The sequence below is a fragment of the Falco biarmicus genome, chromosome 1, assembly GCF_023638135.1.
Source record: "Falco biarmicus isolate bFalBia1 chromosome 1, bFalBia1.pri, whole genome shotgun sequence".
Taxonomy (NCBI): domain Eukaryota; kingdom Metazoa; phylum Chordata; class Aves; order Falconiformes; family Falconidae; genus Falco; species Falco biarmicus.
In genome coordinates, this window is record NC_079288.1 from 4882679 (window position 1) to 4905697 (window position 23019).

General features: G+C 47.8%; 2 long non-coding RNA genes across 3 annotated transcripts; one reads left to right on the forward strand and one right to left on the reverse strand.

Annotated features, from left to right (window-relative positions):
- Positions 1 to 1509: 1509 nt before the first annotated feature.
- LOC130147351 (uncharacterized) lies at positions 1510 to 22852 on the forward strand. Of its 2 annotated transcripts, XR_008821207.1 has the most exons (4): positions 1510 to 1948; positions 4775 to 4859; positions 5587 to 5749; positions 20651 to 22852. It is a non-coding gene; the product is annotated as an uncharacterized LOC130147351 (long non-coding RNA). The 2 variants fall into 2 exon arrangements; XR_008821208.1 differs by lacking the exons at positions 5587 to 5749; positions 20651 to 22852 and adding an exon at positions 5375 to 5500.
- Positions 4461 to 20736, reverse strand: LOC130147346 (uncharacterized). Its single transcript, XR_008821197.1, has 2 exons — positions 11023 to 20736; positions 4461 to 7659 (listed from the first exon to the last, which is right to left on the reverse strand). It is a non-coding gene; the product is annotated as an uncharacterized LOC130147346 (long non-coding RNA).
- Positions 22853 to 23019: the final 167 nt, after the last annotated feature.

Consider the following 23019-nt stretch of genomic DNA (forward strand, 5'->3'; position numbering starts at 1 on the left):
CTGACTTCAGCAGCCACCCTGGCATTGGGGGAAGGAGCCAACCTCGGGTACAGGTCTGACACTTCCCAGACACGTGGTGACCACTCCAAACAGCCCTGTAACACTCCCCATATTCACATGGAAGAGGGTGACTGAAGGAGGGAATGGCAGTCTCCATACTCAGCCCTCTTGCTTTTTTTGGTCTGCATTGCATGCTCCATGTTGTTTTAATGTAGTTCCTAGTATTTAATGTGCTTTTATTGCTTTCTCTAATAACACCGACTGAGCACTAAGAGCCAAATTAAACAAGCCATGCCAATAAGCCAAACATTTAACTTCAACCAGCAAAGCGGATGCCTCTTACCCCTACTCACGCTTAGATATGTAAATCAGGGACCTCACTGCTCATCAGGGAAAGCGGAGCAAATGGCTGCTGTGGTGCAGGTAGGGTAGAGCTGGGGCACTGTCCCTGGCGTGGGTGCAGAGGCTGCTGTGTGCCCCCTCCCCACACGTGCTGGTCTTACCACCCTGGGTCTTGAGGTGGAAGTTGGACAAGGTGAAAGGCTGGTTGTTCTCCAGGTTGTAACGTGGCATCTTGTCTCATGGGCTTTATCAAGCTGGGTCTTGTTTTTCTGTGGCTGGAGGCACCTGTAAATCCCTTTGACTTCAGTGGAAGCTGGAGTTCATATTCTGCGTCGCTGAAAGCCTTTCCATGCAATTAAAAAACAACCCCAAACCTCCTCCCCTGGTGCTGATCAGTGGTGTGGTGTTGACGTAAGTGTACTGGAGTTTCGCTTGCAGCAGCTGGGTAGCTGGCACTTTTATAGGGCTTTTTTTTTTTATTCTCTCTCTCTGTCTTTTGCACAATATTCCTGAAGGTTTTTTTCTCTGTTTGCTTTTCCCCAACAAGCCCCAGCCTTCATCTCTGTCCTCTTAGCACTGCTTCCTGTTGTTCTCTGTGATCTCCCTTGTTCCATCTTTCTTCTCTTCTCTGGTTTCCTCCCTTTCATTTTAGCTCTTTTTTGTTGAGACTGGCTCAGCCCATCCTCCCAAAGGGGAAGCGTATGTTTCATCCCCCTGGCTCTGTTTCCCTCCCAGCCCCACAGCTGTTCCCTCTTTCCCGTTCCTACAGGCCCCTCTCCTGCTCACAGCACCATCCACTGCCTTCTCTTTTTCCTCTCCACGTCCAGCCCCTTTCCTCCATCACTGGAGGTCAACAACAGAGAAAATGAGCCAGGAGGGGGATGTTACAGCTAAGAACGATTGTGCCTGCGAGATGCTAAGTGTTGTCTCACCAGCATTGGTCTGGGCTGCTTTCATCTGGCTGGATGAGTCGAACCCGCCAGCTCAAGCACTGACATAGGTTTTGGTGTTTCATGCCACACAATCTGCCATTACACCTGAGAAATTTTAGCCTTTTGCTCTGCCCAAGCCTGACAGCCGTAAGCTCTGCGGCGGGGATGTGGTGGGGTGGGAAGGTACGCTTCACTTCTGACTTCCTTTCCCCCCGCCCCCCGCCGTGCGCTGCACTTTACCAGCTGAGCACCAGGCGTCTGTAGCTGCAGATCTCTGTGCTTTGGTCCATGCAATTATGTGTTTTCCAGTTGCACTCAGTTGAAAGTAATCATGGAGCTGCAATCTCAGCTGGGACAGAAAATCATCTAACAAGTTGGCTCCTGTGCGATTACAGAAGATACATTCTGCCACTAATTTGTTCTGCCACTGTTTCACCCTCCTAAGTGGAATGAACTGGGGAAGCAAATGCACACTTGAGTGCTGCTGGTCTGTGCCTGGGGTGAATTAGACATATTGCTTCAAGGTGCAAAGAACTTTCCACTCTAGAGGAGCTGGGCGGCAGTGTGTGCGTCTGCCTCAGAACCCATCTGACCCCTGCCTCGGGCAGCTTTTTACAGATTTAGGAAATGATCAGATCTGGAAGGAGAGCCTGCATGGGCTGATCTGTCAGCAGGTAAGCAAAAACCTAATACATCCCACAGCCACCCTGCGCGCAGCCCAGAAAGTGGACCGAGACCCCAGAGCTGCTGTTTCACTCGCTCCCCAGCTGCAATTGCATCTCCTGCCTCTTCCCCCTCGCCTCTCCCTGTAATCCCTGACTCGGGCTTTGCCCTCTGCAGCAACAAAGAAAATGTCATCAAAAGCCTCCTTGCACTGATGCAGCAGGAGGCTGTGACAGATACAGTCACGGCTGGGGAATGAGTGCGGAGCAGTGCCGAGCTGCCTGTGCCATTATTGTTCTCTGCTGCAAGCTGGAAGCAACCGAGAGGAGGAGGAGGAGGAGGAGGAGGACGCAGTCGGTCCTTCTGTAACAGCCCCCCCGGGACCTGAACGAACCTTCGGTGTTGCAGGGTATGCACAACAGTCGAGACTGGCAATTTGTTGCATGAAGGTAACAACAAAACCCCTCGTCTGGATTCAGTCCCCGTATCTGGTATTTTGGTAGTGATTACTCAACAGCGATCAACATTTAAACTGAGTTTCAGAAAAAACAAGTAATGAAAGAGGGGAATAAGTGAACTTCCAGGGCAAGTGCAGGGTGTGCTGAAAGGGAGAATGATGTGACGATTGCCCCAGGTCAGCCTTGGTAAGGCCGACCCTCGTGGGGGTAGTTCAGCAACTTCTTGTTGGGGTTTGTTACAGAGTGTTTCCCCTGCGAGCCGTGCTCTGCTCTCGCGGGTTCCCTCCCTGCGCCCTCGGCTCAGAGCAGCAGCCTGGTACCTCGGCACGCGGCACACGCTACAGGTGGCAGCTCCGAAATGGCCATCAGCATTTTCAGGGGCAAGTACATAAGATGAAGAATACTATATTAGCTTATATACTATATACTCGAAGAATACTATTAGCTTGCATCACCCCTTGCTAATGTAGATGATCGAATTAAAGAAAAAAGTTGAGTTATGCCACGCAAACAGTCCATTTCTGAGTATGTCATAATGGCCCCCTGGCAAGCTCCATAGGCCATAAAAATGCCCACTCTGCTTATCGTATTTAATTGTTTTAGCCTTTGATAAATTATCTGTTAAAGCCTGTTGAACATTTTAAAGCGTTTCTTGCTAATGGATTTTCACAATGTGGTTTAAGGGATGTTGTTATTAATAAATGTAACTGCACTGAATGGTAATTTGATAAAGATGAAAGAGGTATTTATGAATTCCGCTTCCCTTTTAGCTGTTGCTAGGAATTTTCACTCCTTCAGAATATACTGAATTTAGTCTTGATTTCTTTTTGTTGAAACTGGGCTATTACGTGCTGATTCTGTAAAGAGAATATTAGTGGAGTTGGACCAGTTGTGAAGTCCCCTGTGGTGGTAAAAACCCAGTTGTTCCCAGCACATCAGAGGGGTTTCCTGGCTATAAGAGGCAGCGAGACTGGCCCTGGGATCCCATACAGTACTGGTAGAAAAGTGTAAAGGCAGTTTGGGATTCGGGTAGGGTTTTTTCCCCCCAAGATGATTAATGGATCTTAATATTGATAGAAACATGAAAAGAAAATAATTTGTCCATGCTAGATAGCCAGGTTTTGCTAATGGGCTGCTCTCCATTACGTTATCATTGCAATGACTGAAGCACTTTGCTGTGTATAAATTAATTAGGAACTTGCATTTCAGTACTGAACAGTGTATGCCTGGCTCCAGTGAAACAGGAAATGTGGAATGTCTAAAGGCTGGTATCTACCACAAAAATGGCTCTGTAAACACTTGTGGCACACAATAATGGGAAGTACTGTGAGTTATGTTGGGACTGCATCATAAAATTATCATAGGGCTAAACAAGGGCAATTGTGAGGAGGAATGTTAGCAGAAAAAATGGAAAACATGTTATTTTCTAAGAAGAGAGCTTTGCTTTATTAGGATTTGATCCATGCAGAGACTGACGTCTTCAACACAGGAGACAGGTATTAATCACGGGAAAGAATCTGTTTGCACTACTAGCAGAAAGCTAGTTCTCTTGACAATAAGAAAAAAATATTTTCTTTTTCTGGACGGGGCTTGTCGTTAAAGATGCATCCATGTGCAGAAACACAAAGGATCAAAAGGCAGCGTGAAGCTGGGGAGGGCTGAAAGACAAGGGATTTGCTCCTGCCTCTCTCAGTTGCCTGCTATGTGGTGTTGTACAGCTACTTCTTTCTGTGGCTCTTCCTTACCTCCCACCCTCTGTGTATTTTCTTTGTTAGCTCTGTTCAAGAGCAGAGAATTTCTCATACCTTGTTTTAATACTGCATGTAACTTCGCCAGATGCTATGGTAATATCATCAAGACTAATAGCTACTCTGCCACCCAGCTCATTCTCTCAACCCATCCTTGTGAACAGGCGGCCAAGAGATTTATATATAAAGCAGAAATACGGATCTGCCTCTGATCTTAAGTATAAATCAGGGTTAAGTTCAATGGAATTCAGCAGGAATAAAATGGGTGTTTGTTACAGAGGAACTGAGACATTCTGTACAAAATACACAAACAGTACTTACAATAAAGTTTATAATTTAAGACAAGAAAATGGTGTGAGATCTTGGCTGCCTGCACCTTGCACTAGACTCCTCCCTTGGGATGACGCTCTTACATTATAATAATCAAGTTGTTCTGGACTACTTTCCTTGCATAGTAGGCTATAAATAATCATTATTGGTATTGCAACAAGGCTGTGGGTTCCTGAGCAACTATGACCAAATTCTTGATTTGTCAGTTACTGATACAATGCATCTGTTTTTCTGATTATTTTAATAATGTTTTATATGCAAAGGAAAGAATACAAAATTACGTCATTTTTTTTCTTTCTAGATTCATGGGCTAATTGGAGGACAGCCTACCTGTGGCTGTCCCTGTGCTTGTAAATCCTGGATCCAGACTAGCGTGATACTCAGGGGTAAGTGTTTTGTCTATACTGTTGAGCAATGGAAGACCCTAGCCCCTAGCTACTCTGTGCAGACAATACCAATGTTACCAGCATCCCATGGGGCACATCTTATTACTGGAGGAAGATTCTCAGCAATGAAAATGCAGTTTTATCCTTCTCAAAGTGCCCCTTGCCAAAATCAGCCAAGCATCTAGAAGCACTTACTCTATTAGAGTGACACATCGTTAATGTTCTGCTAACTTGCTAAGCGTGCAAGGCAGACACAGTCTTTCCTGAGGTTTCCATTTCTATCATGTCCAAGCGTTGCTGCCCCCATTTCCTTTGGCCTAGCCATGCCCTCACGGACGCGCAGGGCCCAACAGCTCTAATTTCGTAGAAGTCAATGGACTTGTAAGATAAGGTGCTGATGTAGGAGGGAGATGAATCAGGCCTGTGGCCAGAGTCCCACTGATTTCAGTGAACAGGGCTGCAGTCACTGTCACATAGGTCTTGAGAGCAGGGTGCTTTAATTAGTTTGTTCTCAGGTGCCAGCTCAGTCATCACGCTACAGGAGGGGAGCACAGCCACCCGATGTGGAATGCTGAGTGCCGACAGGTGCCCCAAAACATATAGCTGTTGCCAAAGTGAGCTGATTGCCTCTTGCGGGTCCAGCCCAAAGAGCTCCTGGTGCAGTCCTGCTCTCCTCTGCCTCTCCCCAAAGGCAGGCAGGTCTTGACCACACACACTGTCACGACAGGACCTTCGCCTTGAACTTTGTGCCTCGGACTTCAGCTTTGTGAGCCCTCAGATGGCCCTTCTGCAGCTGCATCAGGCCACACACAGTTGCAAGTCTCTGCTGGGAGGTGACAGGCATGGAGCTGGCACTGGGTCTGTGAATACTTCTCTGCAAAGTCAAACAGGTGAGTGTAATCCACTGGTAGCGTCAGCGCTTTTGTTTGGCTTAGCGCTAGCCTTGAGCGGGGAAGCAGCGTGCGTGCAGCTGGTACGGGTCTCAGGAGGCAGAGATCACCTGCAACCCCTCCTAAGCTCTTCCAGAAGTGTAAGAAGCCTTGTCGCGAAGCGCCGGCTCTCCAGTAGCCAGAAGGGCTGTGGAGTCAGTGCGGAAGCGGCACAAAAGGGTGTTTTGTTGATTTGGTATCCTTGATAGGTGATGTTGTAAAGTCTGGGATTGCCGAAGTGTTATCCCCACCACAGACAACATACGGCGTTGTGGAACATTGGTGTCTCACTCCCCTGAGCAATCCCAGCTGCAGAGGCTTTCCAGGACGAATGGAAATGTGGCCCCTGGACTTGTTACTACGATTACAAGAAAGCCTCAGGCATCCAGGCTCTGGCCTGTTTGACCAGCTGCTATGTGCTTCTGAGGATGCTCTTGCTGCCTTTTCACTAGAAAGCAAAAGCAGTTTTGTGCCCAGCAGCCGATAGATTTTTCTCTCTTTTTTCCCCCCCTATTGGTCTCCTCCACTGCCTTCCCTTGCAGGGGGGGAGCAAAGGGTGGTGCAGCCCGTGGGTTTAACAGTGCACCATCCCTTTAATGTGGAGTTGTGTTTTTCTTCCAAGGCCAAAAAGAAATGTTAGTGAAGGAATCAACAGATGTGAAAAGACGGCTAGGACACTTGGAAGACAAAAGTGCTTTGTGTTTCCTAAAGCAGAGAGCCTGTTCACAAGGAGGTTACTCTTTTAGAAAAACACGAGTCCTGTGACACTGCCAAGGCCAGTAGGTGCCCAGCGGAGCAGTGGGCATTCAAGGCAGACATGCTCTGGGAGAGGGGCACATCCTTCTCTCACTCCAAGGTATCTTCAAGTATATTAACAGAGAGAAGAGGAAAGGAGAGAAATCGGTTTTGCTCTGCCATTTCGTCCCTTTCTTTGGGTTTGAACACGCACCAGTTTGCCAGTGGAAGATCGCTTCCGTCTGTCTAGGATGGCAACATGGCCTTAGTGCTGTGGTCGTGTCAGTCTTACGCTGTTTTGGGGAGCGAGGGCCATGCTGCTGCCACTCTGCAGCTGAGAAAGCAGGTAAAGCGAGGACGTCTGTCATGGGCAGGATCCCAGGGTGGTTCCCAAGGGAGTGGGGAAGATCCGTCTGCGGGCTGGTGGCCCACTGCGGAGGTCCCAACCCCACCTTCAATACCGCTATGCTACGTGGCAGTAAGGCCCGGACGTGTAAAGGGGCTTAGGTGACTAGTATGGTTTTGCCAAGTGCTTTGGGGGCAGGGCTCCTCTGGTCCGCTGTCGGCTGTGACCTGTCCTGGCTGTGCGTCTGAGAGAAGTCCATCTGCAGCCTGGATGTGTTTGCTCTCTTCAAGAACTGGACAGAATTCAAAGCACAGACACCTAGTTTTCGAGTGAGCAAGGTCAGACTGCTGCAGTGATCTCAGTGGGGTCAGGAAGCTCTGCGGTTCACCTTAGGTGCTTAACTAATTCCTCATACAATGCCGTATCTTCTGAAATGTGATCTTTAGGCTCTTTACGTCTCAGTTGTCCATAAAATGAAAATGCCAGTTAATAGTGAGAAGTGTTTCGGTGATACTGAGCTCACACACACGGAAAGGCAAGTGCAGTTCTGGGAGTCATCCGGAGCCTCTGAAGGCTCTGGTTAAGAAACAGGAGCTTTGAAATGTACCTCATTAGGGTGAATCTCCAGCACTGTCTGTAGTCATACACCAAACACATTCATTTCAAAAAGGGCAAATGTTGAGAAATTAAGGGAACTAATTAGTGGAATCAAATGCACTGAAGAGCCGAGGAGTCGAATGTGGTGGAAACTGGATTCCAAAACTAGCTGGAACATGCAGGAGGACAAACCCTGTAGGGAAACATTCCAAAACGGGTGGGATAAATAACCAGTCCCAAACACATGTTGGGAGTTAACTGAGAGCAGGCAAGGAGTGGGCAGAGGGTCTGATCGGCAAGAGGGCGCTCAGTCCGCATGCGGCCAGGGACTGAAATCAGATGTCTGGAGGGGAACCACTGCAGGGGCGCGCACCTGCTCGGCTCTTTGCTGGAGCCCATCACCCCGACACAGGGGCTGAGTAAGCAGCTGACACAGCAGGTCCTGAGCAGCCGTCGTGCCAGTGATGTGTGCAGTCCAGCCGCTCTGCACCTGCTTCCTGAGCTACCCTGTCATCTTTGCCACAAGGGCGGCATCAGAGAACAGTGGTGGGGCAGATGACCGGAGGCAGGATTTGCCTTAGTCATCCGATTTTAATTTGCTGAGCTCAGGAAATGTAGGGGTAGAATGAGAAATGTCAGAAGTAAAGTTGTGAATCAGGCTTTGAAAAGGAAATTAAACAGATGGCAGAAGGTTTCAGCTAGATAAATAGAGGAGAAAAAGAGAATAAATGTGGTCATTATGGGGTGAGAATGGGGCTGACATTAGGCCAGTCTACATATGGTCTAAAAATGAGTCAAAACCACTTTGCCTACATTTTAAATAGAGATGATCTTGTTGAATAGTGGAGCAAAGATAGGATGTCTAGCAGGAACGTACATAAGGGAACGAAAATTATCACATATAAGACGGAAGGAAAGGCTTAAAGAATTCAGTGTGCTCAGATCAAGGTGCACTGGCAGATTTCCATCCCAGGATTTGGAAAGAACTGGCACATTAAAGGAGCTCAGCTTAACCTCGTATTTCTCTTTGATGACTGGTTGGTGGTTTTTTTTTTCCTAGACAAATGAAATACAGGTGATTTACTCTATCCAGACTTGAGTCAAGAATCTGATATTATAGCACATGGGAAATTACTAGTTGAAGTTGAGAAGATGGGGATTAGTGTGGATAGCAAATGCAGAACTGCTAAAGCAAATGACAGGGAGCTCTGTGGAAAGGAGAAATGCCGGACAGAGGCAGTTAATAACTGGAACTCCTCAAGGGTCAGTCCTGAGCCAGTCTTACTTGTTTTGTTAATGACTTTGGCACAGCTGTAGGAATGTAGTAAAGAAATTTGCTGAGGACCCAGGCTTTGGTAATACAGAGGAGGATCACGACATCAATCAGCAATAACTGAATGGCAGAATTTGTCTGAGATAGAATAGGCGAGGTATAAAAATGCAGTTAAAGTTAGTAACTGGAATATCACATTACTCACTTGAGAATGACAAAAGCAGGGTGGTGGAAAAAAAAACATATAGAGAATTACTTGCTTCGAGGGATAACTGTGAGCCACTGATCTGATACGGAAAGGCAAACACAATCCTAGAAGATACAGGTTCACTCATGTTCAAGGAAGATTAGCAGGTACAGAGAAGGCCATTGAGGAGGATCAGAGGGTTTAGAACAAGAGGAGACTAGAAGAGCTTCATTTGTTTAGTTTCTCAAAACAAAGACTAGAGGAGATAGGATTGTTTTCAGTAAATACATCTGATAGGTAAAGATCAGAGAAAAAAGAGAATTGTTTAAACTAAATTATGATGCTGGCACAAGAACAAATGATATTAAGGCTGGAAATTTAAAATGAAGTGCTGGAATAGCTTGCCAAGAAGTGTGATATGATGTAATTGACTGTAATAGTGGGAGACTGGATCGGTAATCCAGAGCCTTGTGTTCCTAGAGAACTCCACAGGTAGGGAGTCAGCCACGGTGGTGGTTACGTGCAGGGAATTGGAGGGAACGGCCTAGGTTAAGACCACAAATGCATTCCCAGCGATGAAGCAGCGCAGTAACTGAGACTCACACTGCCCCTACCACGTGCTGATCTCTTTCTTGCTGAGAAAGCTACGGCAAAGCGAGTGCTGTGAGGTCTGGTTGCATTACAGAAACAGTTCCTCTAAAACATTTTTCTGTGAGTTTGAGCTTTTGCTTTTTACCCAAAAATGTCATCATCTTTCTCTTCCCAAGCCTGAGTCTACATGATTGAAACCACGTCTTCAGGCAGCACTGTCCTGATGCTGGCAGCATCGCTGCCTTGCCTCCCTGCAGCCTCCCTGGCTCTCGGCTGGGAGCAGGGGACGCGCTCAGCTCCCAGCCCTTTCCTCTTCTGATGCTGGCAGCCAGAACACCCGGCCAAGGGGTAACGCTGTGCCCCCTCAGAGAGAAACGTGCAGCAGACAGGATGTTGGCAAAGCTGGCACTGGCCTCTAACGAGCACTTCGTTAATGAAGTTGGTAGACGGGTACACGACACAGTAATGCTCCTGCGGCGGCAGTTCCTCGGACCCTGGGGCACTGAACTGGGCAATCCCACAGGCCCCTGGGGAGGGCTGGGAGCGACAGCCAGTGCCCCCGGCCAGAGCACTGCTAGGGAGGAGCCCGGGGCTAGGAGCCCTGCGCTGCTTGGGCAAGCGCGAGAAAATACAGCTGGCCAGTCGTCAGGTTTGGAAATAGGGGGGGAGGAAGGCTGATACTAAAGCTTTTATCTCAACAGCTAAAGTGAGGTCCTTCCCTCCTTCTCCCCTTACGGGAACTGGCAAACTGGGCTCTTTAATGGTACAAGCTCATCTCAGCCTTGCCTATAAATAGATAAATGAGATTCCTCCTGTCCCAGTGAGTAATTCTGACATCCTCCTGTTGCCTCGCAGAGAGCTGAGTCACAGGCACTCTGCACTCCAGTCCCTGCATTACTTACATGGTCTCAAAGGAAATTTTAACACATCCAATGAATCATCAGGGATTGGATCATGTTTAAAGTTATTCCATTGGCATTTCCCTTCTATTGTAGCAAGTCTGCCAACACCTAAAACTTTAGCTAATCTGGACTCAAAATGCATTGAGGAAATAGCATGTTGACATATACAGCTACCAATAAAAATAATAAAAAAGGTGCTTTTAATTCTGCATCGGTAAACAAGTGACCCATAGTGGATTCCTTTAGCACTCTGGACCTGCTAATTTTGTCAGACTGCTTCCTTGTTTTGAAGCTGCTTATTTAAAGGAACACCAAGTTTGACATGTTTTAATATTCAGTCGTTAGGCCCCTAATTTAATCTCCTGCAGGTTTCCTGCCAAAATATTATTTGCACTGAGATGAAGCTTGCAGCCCCATGCTCATTCTCTCACAGAGACACACACATTCCTGCTCTTACCCATGATAAAAATAAAATGCCTGCAAAGCAGAGACACAACCAGAGCAGTGTTAAGTACAGAACCCAGGGCAGCGATATGCTGCTCTACAAGGTGCTGAGCTCCAGCCTGAAGCAGTATCTCCTGGTGGGGCATTTTCACTTGTTACCTTGCCTTCTCCCGGGTGGTGCAGTGTGGTCTGGTCAGCTTAGAAGCAACACAACGTTTGAAATCAGTGTGTGTGTCTCTCTCTCTCTGCATCTGCCTCAGAAAACATCTGGAAGAGTGGAAAATTCTCCAGTAGAATTTGGGAGCTGTGAAACAAATATAAAAATATTTCTCTCTGTTGGTTTTCTGGCTTGCCTTTCGTATCTTAGAACTGCTTGGGACATTTCACTCATTATTACCAGACTCTCAGTTTCAATGAGCGAGAAATGCTAATATTTGCTGCTTTGCTGCTGCGGTTTAGTATTCTTAGACCTAAACCCTGGCTTGTTCTTTTGCTAACCCTAGGAAATCTGTGTCTTATTTAAATAACATTTTCCTAGTACCTTTTCATCAGGCAATTTTCCGCCTGTGCATAGACTGTTAACAAGCGTTTGTTCAACACATTCCAGCATGAGCTGCAGTCACTCCATGAGATACTGTGTCTTCTGCTCCAAGGCTCACTGCGTTATTTATCAGCCCAGCCCAGCCCTGGTTGCCAGTTTTCTGCCAGCTGTTAACTATACAATAGCATTGGGGAAAAAATTAATTCTAGCTCTGCCAACAGAATTGGATATAATTCAGCTACCTGTTAACAAATGATGATTTCTTTAACAGCATAAACTATAATATTTTTATAGCTGACAGTTTTCACCCTCCTCTGCAGCTGGAAAAACCTGAGGAATTCCCAGAAGTTCCTCACTTGTGTCCTTTTCAAGTTTTCTTATAGTAATGCCTTGTACTGTTGTTTCTGTGCAGGAAAAGACACCCTTAATGGGCAAGGCTGACCCTTAATGTGTCAGGATGCTGGAATAGGGCAGCTGCATTAACTGGTGTCACTCAGCTCCTTAGCTGGCCTCCTTCCTGCAGCGGGAAACCCCACTGGACGGTCAGGCCCTAGAGATGCTCAAGCACAAGGCAGCGGCCTGAAAAGCAGCCAGTGTTTCTGTAAAGCATTAATCACCCTGTGCAGGGCTGGGGAGCGGGAACGGGGAGAGGGTACGCTCGCTCTCAGCCCGCACATGTTTTCTATCTAAGCTTTGTTTCAGCTGGATCTTTCCCACTAACGCAGCCTTCTTTACACCTTGTACTCATTTATTGCGAGGCTGTTCGGCAGCACAAATCAATTAAGTACTGCAGAAACCCACTGAGACAGACAGAGGTTCCTATCTCTGGTTCACCCAGGGTGGGAGGCACGCCGAGGTTAAGGCTGTAGTCTTTGCCACACAGCGCGTGAGGGTGGAGCGTGGGTTTCAGCCCCCTCCAGCTCACCTCCTGCGTGGGCTTCAGCCTTTCCCAGCGCCCTCGATGCAGCTCTGCCGTGCCGGGCCCTGCCCGCTCGCAGCCGCTGCTGGAGCAGCTGTTCCTCCAGGGCCTGGCTGAGCCGGCCCTGGGGTGCCCGGCTGTGTGTAACGGGGACAGGGGAGAGTCGGGGCCGCTCAAAACTCACCTGCATGCGTCCCGCAGGATTCTCCATCAGGAGATCACCTGCTGCTGCTGAGGAATGTCACTCCTCGGTGGTAGAGCTAGCCCCTGGCCAGAGGGACAGGCAGGGGTCTAGGAAGTAGCACTGTCACAAAATGTGAACAAGAACAGAGTCAGAAAAACTGAGTGGCTTTAACATACTTTTGGGCTGGTCTCAGTCCAACTGCAGCACCAGGCTTAGCGTGCAGGGGTGAGCGCTCACGGTACCATCTCCAGGCTGCCCACCCTCCGGGCAGGCTGGGGGTGGGGAAACACCACTGCTCTCTGGTTCGGGTTGGGTTAGAGCTACTTGTGTACATCACACACGTCAGAAATAGGATCTAATGATTCCAGCCACGTGACAGTTGATCCACAACACGAAGGAAGATAAAGCCTAGCCAACCAATTCCTGCTCATGCCTTTAAAATGGGCTCAGCCAAACTGTACTTCGGGAGTGTCTCTCAGGAGGGCCAGATTCTGTAGGACATGTCTTCAGCTCAGAGGAGACCATTAATCATTAGTGTGCCTCGGTCCCTGGCTATTTTAATCACTGTTGAAATCCCCATGCAGTTCCCACTCCTATAAATGGTATTTGACTCCAATGCACATGATTCCTTTGGCTTCCTTTCCCTAATTAAGAGCAAGCTGTAACTACTTGGAAGTCCACTGGAATCCATAGATTTGCTTGTCATCTATTGTGGAGCAAAAAATTTGGTACTACACGTAGAATAAGATCCGTGCTGCCAGACATAAGAATCAGAAGATACCGTAACCGGTAGTGTGGTATGAATGTGTAATGGCTGTTGTGCCTACAGGCTGGTGGCCAAAACCTGTCCTACATAATGGAGCACTGGAAATGTCATTGGGCTCTACCGTATCATTAGTCCTTGTCTCTTCCACTTTATTATGTAATGATTAAAAATGCCTCTTGTATATGCTGGCACTAATTAGGGGATGTCAGTCTGTTGTGGGAGAAGTAAATGAATCATCTGAAGTGGATGAACTAAGAGTGTATTTGTAAACTATAGGCTGTAGAACCAGTAAGTCTTTTTTTAATTTTTCCTTTAAAAATGCTGAACAAAAGTCACAGGCAGTTTGAGAAAACAAACTGCTCATCCACAGATTCAGGAGTGCAGTGAATTCTTGTACTTCTCAGCTTCTCTCATGAGGCAGATGAGCAGCCTGAGGAGACCGGGGGTGTGCAGAGGAAGCTTCATTGCCTTCCCTTAATTACAGACTAATAAATAAATGCATCATGGCCATCTCCGTGGGCTCACTGGTACCCCGATTTACAAAGAGGATTGCTACGACTCTATAAATTTCTCTGTTTGCATCCTTTGTCTATGAACATGCTGCTACTGAGCTTAAAGAACCAGTCTGAATTTACATGCAGAGAGTAAATGAAGTTTACAGGAATATGAACTTAAAAAGTGGGGAAAGTTTTGCAGGGACACTAGTTGACAAGGATCCCTTCAGTGTCTGTCACACTGTGTCAGGTCACGGGCACCATGACAAACAGTCAAAGAGGACTACTGACAGTTATAATGTGGGATTTAACCCATTACACCTGGCAGCGCTGTTTATCTGGAATACCACAGTCTTTTTTCTTGTATCCTTAACAGTCAGGAAAAAGCATGTACTTTCTTCTTCTTCTTCTTTTTTTTAAAAGCTGCATATAAAGCAGCATCTGCCTCAGTAACAAGCGGACTTTCTATCTGCTGGGCTTTGAGGTTAGGAAGACAAATCCTGCTCCAATGCCCTAACAGAGGTTTCAGACTTGGCGAGACGAAGGCATGCACACAAGTCACACTACCCTAAATCAGCTGATGAGTTTGTGTGCTTAACTTGAGACTTAGGGAAGTCTGTTCACTTTGCCAGGGGTTTGTTTTGGTTTTCCTCTTTAAAAAGTACCAAATATCAACCTTTGAACTCCAGGCAATACAAACTGGGCACCAGAACAGTGTCCAGCTCTTGTGAATGTCGGCCCAGTGATCCCACTGGAGAAGTTGCTACTTGTTTCCCACCAACTCCTACAAATGTTCTCTTAGTTAAACAGAGCTAATTCTGGACCAAAAAGACCAACCTTAACAACAACCTGCTAAATCTTAAAGGTTCCTTGAAAGCTTGGATTCCTTCAGTCTTGCTGAAAATTTAGTGTTTAAATTATGACAAAAGTTTGCCTAAATAACTGTATTTCCTTTGTGATGCAGCTGTTAATCAGAAACTACAGCAAAGTACCAAAGGGCTTCAGTAAAAGCAAGCAACAAATTTGCAGGCAAAATGTATTTCCTGCACTGTTTTTATTCTGTTTACGTGGCTGACATATAATTTCTGTTTGACTGAATGTACCACATCATACTGGACAGGAGTTGTGCACTAAAAGCAGCTGGTAACATTACAGGGCCGTTCAGAAAGTGTCCCCTGCAGTGAGAGACTCCTTGCAGCCTAGAACACTAGTGCTTGAAAGACATTAATAGAATTGCTTGTACTTGAAATTTGATTTTTTTTCTTTTCCCTATTGAGCTCTGACCCTGCACCCTTTGGTCTTTGCTGCTTCGGGTCTGTCTCTAACACAATTACCGATCTAGATGCTGTGCCCCTTCATGGATGTGCAAAGTAGCATGAATGGTGGCTCAAGTTTAGTTCATCTGCTGTTAATACATTTTTCAGGGAAAGAATTGTGTGCATGAGAATACCAGGGCGGTTTATTTCAGTAGCATCTACTTTGATGTTCATACTACTTAGCATACACTAGGGATGGCAGCCTGAAGGAAGTCTGGGGCTGTGCTTATCTGCAGTAGAAAACAAATGACATCACCTGAGACTGAGTCTGAAAAAAACCATGATTGCCTACATATACTTTTCAAAGCACCTTTATTTTAGCTATTTCTGTATTTTTCCAAGCCAAATTGGAGGTGCTAAATGACCCTGAACTTCAAAAAAAAAAACAAACAAACCCACAAAACCAAACCCAACAAAAAACCCAAACCCTAACCAAAACCAGCCAGATTTGTTCTTGAAATCTTAGTGGCTTAGCCTGGGCCCTGAGAAACAGACTCATGGGTCTGTTGAGAATGTCCTAAAGAGAGACCAGCAGAGCTGGATCCCACCTGCAAGATAGCCATGAGGGATCCTGCATATAAGCCCCGGCCACTTACCAAGTGTCCCTACAGACCTCTGCTCCACTTCCCTCCATGCCGACAGGCAGTATGGCAACTGGAGGGGATGTGTGTGACCTGCGTGACTGGGAAAGCTGTTTTGGGAACAGACAGAATAAAAATAACACCAAACCACCCTGCTCTCCTGTTCACCACATGCAGTCACATACATGAAGGGTTTCATCCACAGAGGCTGTACGAGATGCATAAGCAGGAACTTGCAGCTTGCCGTAAGGTACAAGACACAAGGTTATAAAGCACTGTAACAGCTTGTCAGACATTTATATAGGCAGAAATCCCACAGCACATAAGAAAAAGATCCGTTCATCAGGGCTCTGGCTTCAGGATGAATTGCAGGAGTGACTCTGTTTGAGGTTCAGGCTCATCCTTCCGACTCTAAAATCCATGAGTGGGTTCTCTTCATAGTGGCAGAGCTGAGAGAGGAAGAAGCTGGGGAGGTGTATTCCAGCGTTTCAGAGCAAAAATGTATTTATTTTAACATCTAAATATTCTTATTTTGAGTAAGGTGGTGGTGATAAAGATAAAAATTATAACACAGAAACACATTCCAAAAAAGTTACAAACCCTCATTCCTGATCTTCCTGTTTTCAGCACAAAGAATATTCCACTGTAGTAGGCCGTCGCTCTGCAGCCTGTTAGCAGTTGAGGTGACTGGGTCCAGTTGGCTTGGTAGGTACCAGAATCAGAACAGGTTAAAGTAATTCCATCCGCCCATCGTGCCAAGGAAGCACTCAAGCCCTTCCATCCCTCTTCAGTATCAAATGAAGACGGAGTTGCTAGAGGAAGAAATCCTCATGGAGAGGAGCAGAGTCTGGGGCTTCCCACGATGGGGCAGTCTCAGAAATCAAAGGTGTCAAGGCAGGAATCCCCGAAACAAACAGCTCCAGAAGTGGCCCGTTCTGGAATCCGCCTGCAGGGAAGGACACTCCGACAGTCCTGTGGGGCCTTGAGCGCCCCAGTTGCTTTGTTCCCAGCTGGCTGAACAGTGCCCCTCCTGAACTGATAGCAAGGTGCCTTCCTCCTGCCCATTGTCTCGTCTTATCTAGTCACACAGTCACTGGGACAAGGATTGTCTTTTAGGGCTTGCTTACACCGCAGAGCTGGCGATTCCGCAGTAGCTGTGCAGGATGACTCCACAGGAACATACTCATTCCACAGCAGCTGGTACAGCTCCCGTTCATACCATACCTTAACTGGCCTTGCGTCAGCACGGCAGCGTGCCTTACAGAGCTAAGCGAGGCCTGCGACTCGGTTCAGGGTTTCTGGTCATTTCTCGTTTACAAAGAATTCAGCTTTAAGAAAAGCAGTTGAAATGCTCCTGAGAATAACAAATAACAAATTAGTAAATCTTGCTCCAGAGCCATATAACCCAATTAAAGATAGGTAAGTGATGTGTAAAGCAAGTCTGTGTAGTCACTGTGAAAAAAAAAAGCATGCATTTCTAATCCATTGACATATGAAGCAGAATTAATTGATAAGCATATCAATTAATTGATAAACATAATAAAAGCTTTAAACAAAGCCTTTTAAAAAAGGTAATGAGTAAACCAACCAGACAGTGGAAAAGGGACTGTTTCTGTTGCGGGGCCAGATTAATTTGACTATCTGTACCCCAAGGTAGCGTTATTAAAGGATAAAAGCTTTGAACATTGTTGCAGAGTTCAATGAAAATACAAACTTTTGCTTAACATATAGAAGCTCTCAGAAATGCAAATGAAGCATTAGAATGCATAAAGATGGCAAGTAATTGAATATTACGGTTCTGTTTATCCAATTGCTTCTTTGCATGCAATTACTGCATCCTGGTCTGATCTGAAAAATGAGAGTAGAAATAAAGCGCAGAGAAAGGTGCTGCGGGTGAGCGGAGAGCTGCGCAGCGACAGCGCCGTCAGCTGAAGGAGGAGTACAGCAGGGCATCGCGGGGGTGAGGCCGAAGGGTTTGGGTACGGCTCCTTCTCTGGGGCGGGGCTGGGCGTCCCTGCGGGTGCAGTCCTCGCTGCTGGGGGGAAACGCCAGACACACACAGCAGGGAGGGGAAGCGCTTCGGTTTGTTTCGTTTCCCCCACTTGCCCTGAGCTTCACACAAGTACGTACTCGGTACGACTCACAGCACCACATCTCTTCAGCTCCACTCCAACAGAAACGCTTTCTGTTGGGGCCTGAAACACTGCCCCGACTTGCAAGCCAGCCTTCCCCAGGGCAGGCCTGCCCTTCCACGCTTGCCAAGCCCCGAGTGCTAGTGTTTTCCTTCCAGGCCTCCCCGTGCCGGAGGTCACAGTTGACCATTGCAAGAACAATAAGGATTTTTAGGGGCATTATGACTGGGTTAGTAAAACACAGCTGCCCCTGAAAGTCCCTCATTTTTCTTGCTGCCGCTCAGTCCATCCCTAGAAGGGCAGAGGTCTGACAGGGGCCTTTCTCTCCAGCATGGCTCTGCCGTCTTACGCTGGCACACCCGGCTGTGCTGACGTGCCCAGGAGCCGCCCCGAGCCCCGGTGCCCAGCCATGACACGGCCAGTGGAAGGTGTGGAACTGCTTTGTCATCCCTGCAGGCTCCCTCCTCAGCGCACGCCAGGCCAGGCTGCGTTTCAGTGTGACGCCAGATGGCTCGTCTGTTGCTCGGCAGAAACGCCTTCAAACAGAGCCTGGCCCAGCTGCAAGCAGCCCTGGACACCCCAAACCCCTGGGGCAAAAGGCAGGGACACCTTCTGCAAATACACGTGGTATTGGCTGTCAGGTGAGCACTGGCGCTTTGTCCAGGAGCAGAGACCCCAGGGCTGCCCAGCCGCAGCACCCAGCTCCCAGCAAGAACAAGTCACACCCGTCTGCCCAAATGCAGAAGCAGTTGCTTTTAATTTATTAATAAAGACGGGATTTTAATTAGGGAATTACTACTGATTTCTCAAAAACTTTCAGCTTAAGTAATATCTAAAAAAGATCTATAGGTTCCCTCCTAGAAAGGTGCCAAGTCGTTGGCCGGGAATTTTCAACTCTCATTCACAAGTCCTCCTGGAAATCCCAGCCCAGCCCAGCATGTCCTTAGGACAAGGAGCAACACTTTCCCTTTAATTCATCAGTAATTTGAATTTTGATGGAGGTGGACTCAAAAGAAACCATAGGCAGATTCCCACAATTCTGCCCTGTTGTTTCCCCATGACCTCTGTCTGTAGGGTGCTGGGATGGCCCCATCCCCATGGTGGGCTTGCAAGTGTCCCTGCAAGCTATCGCCCTTGAGAGGGACTCTGTGACATGCTCGAGGGCTTCCAGGGTGCTTGTGGCAGAGCAAGGAACCCCTGAGACTCTCAGGGACATTCTTTTTTTTTCTTTTTTCCTCCCCCCTTGCAGTAAAGACATTGTGTCCCTCAGCAAAGGCTCCTTTCCCCGCTTCCCACAGGCTAGGAAGACCACCAGTGGTTGAGCGTCTCTGAGGACCGGGGTGAGCTGTGAGTGGCAGCACAGCCATCTCCCAGGGCACAGCTCCCCTGCTCCCTGCCCAGGCCCGAGCACTCGCTGGCCCCAGCCCGGGTGTTGACATTCAGCTCCAAAATAAAGAGGCCGAGTCGCCACATTCAGCCACACAGAGCAGCATCTTGTTTGGAGCTGCTGCAGTTCAAACATGCCATCTCCAGGGACACGCACGGCAGGCTGGCGCGGCCGCTCTGCATGCAGTGGCAATGCCGAGGCTTGGGGCAGTCACCAGGATCCCAGCCATGTCCAACACAAGACAAAATATCCTCACCCATCCTGACAGAGGATGACACTCCACAGTAGCAGGCAGCCTGGCATCCAAAAAAACCCTGAGATCCTCGCATTACCGTACAAAGCTACACCTTATTTTCATTTAGCATTTCTTCTATGGCTTGCAAGTCAAACGAAAGCAAACCCCATGCCCTGATTTGGTAATAAAACATCAGCCATGATTCTGGTCCAAATATGAGTTGCACTTTTGAAAAAATTACAACAGCAGTATAATAATAATAATAACCAAAAAGAAGCAGCAGCCCTCTGAATGCTAATGACGCTGGTGTCCTAAATGAAGCATAAAAGCCAGAGCCTGCAAGAAGCAAAGCATGAGTCAGAGCGTCAGCAGTCCCACACTGAAAGCAGCACTCATGGCTGCTTCATTCATTTAAGGAATCAATTCCTTTGTAATGAGTATGAAGTAGTTTTTAGGACTAAGATTAAATGAGATGCATGCTGTTATTATTTTCAAAAGTTCTTCTTTTTTTTTTCCTCCCCCCCCTCTTTTTCTTGGATTGACAATAAACAACTCTTTGTAGTTGCAAGGAGCCCCAGGCAAGGACCAGGTCCCTGCGGCACTTGCTGTTGTACCAACACGGAAGAAAATCTGATGAGCCCCTGCCCCAGGGAGACCACAGCCTCCCAGCAGCCAGGATCCCACCACAAGCAGACAGAGCACACCCAGGGTACAGCAAAACAGGGAATCGGCACCATTGCAGATTTCAGCCTGGGTAGCTATCTCGCCCCCGATTTTATTTTACTTGCATCTGGTCGCTGGCAGATTCTAGCGAGGATGTATACGTGCTGTTCCAGGGACCCCCTTTGTGGAGGCTTTACGTGTTCTTTCTCAGACTGCAAAGCCAGTGCGGGACTGTGTGTGCTAGAAGAAAAGGGGAATACTGCCCAGGCTGCTCTCAGCTCCCTGCCGCCCCGGTTCCACTTCTAAATAAAGGACAATCAGATTTTAGTCATCAGAGCACAGATCTCTAGGTTACACTGATGTTATCAGGGTGATTTGGGACTGAAGTCTTTTTGGTGCATTGGATTTGAAACTCAGAAAATGCAAGAACAGCACAAAACCAAACCCAAGGTAGAAAATGATCGCAGTTTCTACAATTCTTCCAGCTTTAGTCATTGAGGGGGATTGTTAGAAAAGGACAAAGGGCTGTTTCCCTTAATTTTTTTTAAGTGTGAATTTTGTCTTGACAGTTTCCTTTCAGAAACAAAAATTGAAAACAAATTGTCCTATACACAAAACAAAGGGACAGATCCCTAGCTGGAATGGACTGGTACTACCAAATGAATAACACCCACTCACAGGAGAGACTCTGGCCCTTTTAACTCCAGCTGCTGATCCTGCTCTTCCCAGACAAGAGCTTGGGCCTGGGGTTTTAGATGGCAGCAGCGCTGGCTCGAGGTAGGTTGAAAAGGATGAAGGGCCGCCTTCAGAGCGGCTGAAAATGCACCAGGGCTCCAAGCACGCCGTGCGCTGTGCACTGCCTAAACCAGGAGCTGACTCCAGGTGAATGAGCCAACGGACATAACAAGAAAATTACTGATACCAACGTGGCTGTGAAATTAATGAGCTGCTTTGGAGAAATGCTGGCAAAGCAGGCTTCCAGAAACCACTTACGTGTGGGGTTTGCTTTCTGAAAAGAGGCTTGTCTTCAGATTTCTCTCTCAAAACCAAGATTGCCATCTTGAAAATGACATGAGAGGTCCCCAAGAAAATACTAACTGTGCAGTGCAGGAGAACGCATGCATGACTAACTGTGATCTATCCCAGCCAGCCCTGCACCCAAGACTGTGGCACAGCACAATTGCAGCCGGCGTTTGGGAAGTGCCGTCAGCCGTGAACAAGTTGCTAAGAGCAGCAGTTACTGGCTTTGGGCCCTGCCAGCACAAACTGTGGCTCTCATCAGGCTGTCCTTTGTGCAGGCCCAAGCGTGCTCCAGAAGTGCCAGTGTTAACTGCGTTCATTAGTTTCCCTCACCCACAAGAAAATAAAAATATACACATTAGGAAAATTCCAGAAGTCTTTCACTTTGCCAAGGAACAGACAGCATCCCCATTGCTGCTGACTCCAGCAGCGAGAGCTGCCCAACCTCTGTGCGGAGCACTGAGCTCCCTGTCCTTACGGCTCCAGCAGTGTCCCTGGGAAGATCCAACGCACAGGACGATGCACCGGGACCCGAAAGCGAAGGAACACTTGAGCACTAATGCAAGAGCACCCATCCTCCAGGACAGGGAAGGGGTGGGTTTGGCCACGTGCCTTTTACACTTCCACTTTCTTTGCAATCCTCAGTTTGGAGCGTCACTTCTCCTCCCTCCCACCCCCAGTATCAGCAGAGGAGCTGGAAAGCCGGAGTTATTTTTAGGAGAGGGTACATTTAGGCTCTGTTAATCTTGACTGGGTCCCTCTGAAAGTGACAGGGTTGGATAATCAAACACATTACGCAGACTTTCCATGGAGGCTGCTTTGAAAACGAGCCTCCCACCATTCAGATACGTAGGAGCCAATAGTTTGGATAGTACCGTTTGATGCTGCACCAACTTGCCTCACTGCAGTGACCTCACTAGCATTTATATGCAGAAGCCTTGGAGAACAAGGAAATTAAAGCAGCTAACTGACTTTAAGTATATAAAATAAAACAATTAGTCATCAAAAAGCCTCCTAGAGGCTGCCACATTACACCTACCCTGAGTGGCAAGAGACCCACTCTCTGGCTCAGGCTCGCAAAGAAGAGGATGGCAGCGCTGCCTGGTCAGATCACACAGCCAAACAAGCACGCTGGCAAAACACACCCAGAGCAGCTCGGAAGGGAGCTTGCTGGTGTGATGACTAACTCATTAAACTGGTTGGCACAAGGAAGGGGACAGGAAGGGAGAAAGCTCGGAGAAAACCACCAGGGAGGAGCTCTGGCTAGAAGAGGCTACAAGACTGCTAGTAAATTAACCAGGGCATGGCCAACCAGCCCAGTCTGGTCACAGCTGTCCTATTAAAGTCTATTAGCCATGAAAAGAAGGGGGGGGGGCGCATGCAGACAGCCTATTGATAACGGTCCCTTGCTCACGCTGACTCTCAGACCATATCCAGGACTGGCTGGAAGAGTCCCAGGCTGAAGTTCTGCCCAGGACCACACTCAGTAACACGGTTACCAGCTGTTGGGCTTACTAGGGCAGCTGTGAGCCCAGGGTACGGCCCCCAGCACAGGGCACGAGCAGGCTGGGGTGTGTATGGGTAGCGAGCAGCGCTGCAGAGCTGCCCGCCGCGTCCCGGAGCGGTGCATTACTGCAGGGCTGCGCCCGGACTGACCACTGCCAGGAAAAGCAGCTGTACTGGTGGCATCAACCTGCCAGCGCTGCCGCCAGTTCTGCATCTACCTAAACTGACCAGCAAGTTCAGAGGGAAGCTGCCAGCCACAGGCTGCCCGGCCTGGGCTTTGGTGAACAGAATCTGGTCTGGTCGGCATTAAGAGAAGCAAAGAGTTATAGGAGAGCAGCAGGAAATTACCAAGCAGAAGCGATTTTAAAATCATTTCACTTTAAACAAAACTAAAGCATTACCATAAAGTAAA